Here is a 1,860-nt window from a genome sequence, read left to right as displayed (position 1 = left end):
ATAATATAGTTTATATTGTAAACCTTTTAGTTTACATGATCTGCTACGGACAACCTTATTACCTTACTTCGTCCTAAGAATAAGTGTCGCTTCGTATTCTGAAAAGGTGAAATTTTGTTAAATCTAATTAGATTTATAAAAAGAAATATTAATAATATTTATATCTTTAAGTAAGATTATTATAAAAATATATATTTGGGACAGTCGTTGCAAGAAACACATGGTGTTACTCGTGACAGTAAACGGTTGCTAAAAGTTAGCTTTCCTTTCGATTAGAAAAAAAGATGCTTTTAGTTTAGCCATTAGTCACAAACGCTAGCTGTTCATGTGACAGAGGCTCTAGCGAACCTTTACCGTGCTCTAGCTTGCTCGGTCCCTCTCTTCGGGACGGGATGGATTCCTGCCAGAGGCGTTCGTGATCGTAAGCGCAAAGAGGAAACTAATCCGGCCGGAGATGGCGTGGCGACTGACAACGCAACGCAAGCAGGAAACCTATGGGCCTTCAAGGCAGTTTTGCGGTTTTGGAGCCGAGCGGCCGGCGAGATCGTCGGGTGGTCACTGATCAGCTAGAACAAAACGATCTCGTTGTGACATCCTTCCCCGATCCGGATCCTCTTATGGACTCGGCCAGGCAGATTAAAAAGTACAGCGCAAGCAGGAAACCTAATACAGTTGCACCGTACGTACCATAGTATTCGACAGATTTCTGTAGAGCGAGGTTGTCGTCTTCCACTGCAATAAAGCAGAAACATGTACGTATGGCCAACTTCATTGTTTGAGAAAACTGTGTGGCGGATACATAAAAAACGAGCTTTTAAAGAACGATGCGAATGGGATGTGTAAACGAGATGTCTTTTTTTTCCCACTGGTGCGCGCGGATCGGACGCGTAAATAGAGAGAATAAAAGGTTGTTTGTTTGAGATTATAATCTACTTAGATTATATAATTTAACTTATTTTAAACTTACTTAGATTATACTACATCGGTTCTCAAGTATTTGTCACTCATTAGTTCGTTTTTAAACTAAACTACGAAAATAAAAAAGAACTGGAGAATATAATCTAACTTATTTTAAAATAAATTAGATTATATAATCTAAATAAATTTAAAATAAGTGAGATTATATAACCTAAGTAGATTTTAATCTCAAACAAACATGCAATAGAGAATTCGTAGATTTCACGTATGATTAAAGGCAACACCCTTTAACATGGACAACTGTTGTGGGCACTTTTTTTACGTATTTGTGGGCGTCGCTCTGCTCGAAACAACTAATAAATCCAAAATATACAACTCCTAAATTATAGTAATTAGAATTTTCTTAAAAGTATTAAATCCAAAATAAAAGCAATACTTTATACTTCAATAGCTCCCCATATTTTTCCTAAAACATTTTGAATGTGAGCCTTCTCTCGAATTTTTTTTTCGTTGCACTGTGTCACACACTTCTCTCCTGATGGTGCCACGGAAAAGGTGCAGCCCTGTCCATGCCTCAAACGAGTGCCCGAGGTCCCCATCTCAGGCGTGCGACAAAGCTCGTGGAACAACGAACGAAAAAAAAAATCACAGAACGAGAAACAGAGCAGAGCCGCCGTTGCAAGAGAAGATGCGACACGGCTGGCGCAGAGCAAACGGAAGCCGGCAGAGCAAACCGCTGCCGTAGCTCTGCAACACGGCCACCGCAGCTCTGCAACATTGCGGGCCCTGCAAGGAGCGCCCCCCAGCAGCGCAACCCTGAACAGACAGACAGAAGCATGGCGCCGGAAAATAAAAATCATGGGAATTGGGAGCTGGGAGGTACCATCGTCATCGCAAATATACGCAGGGGAAAGGTCTATTTACGCGTGCGACACTATTGGA

The sequence above is a fragment of the Zea mays genome, chromosome 7 (genome assembly GCF_902167145.1).
Source record: "Zea mays cultivar B73 chromosome 7, Zm-B73-REFERENCE-NAM-5.0, whole genome shotgun sequence".
NCBI classification, from domain to species: domain Eukaryota; kingdom Viridiplantae; phylum Streptophyta; class Magnoliopsida; order Poales; family Poaceae; genus Zea; species Zea mays.
This window is presented reverse-complemented; position numbering follows the sequence as displayed.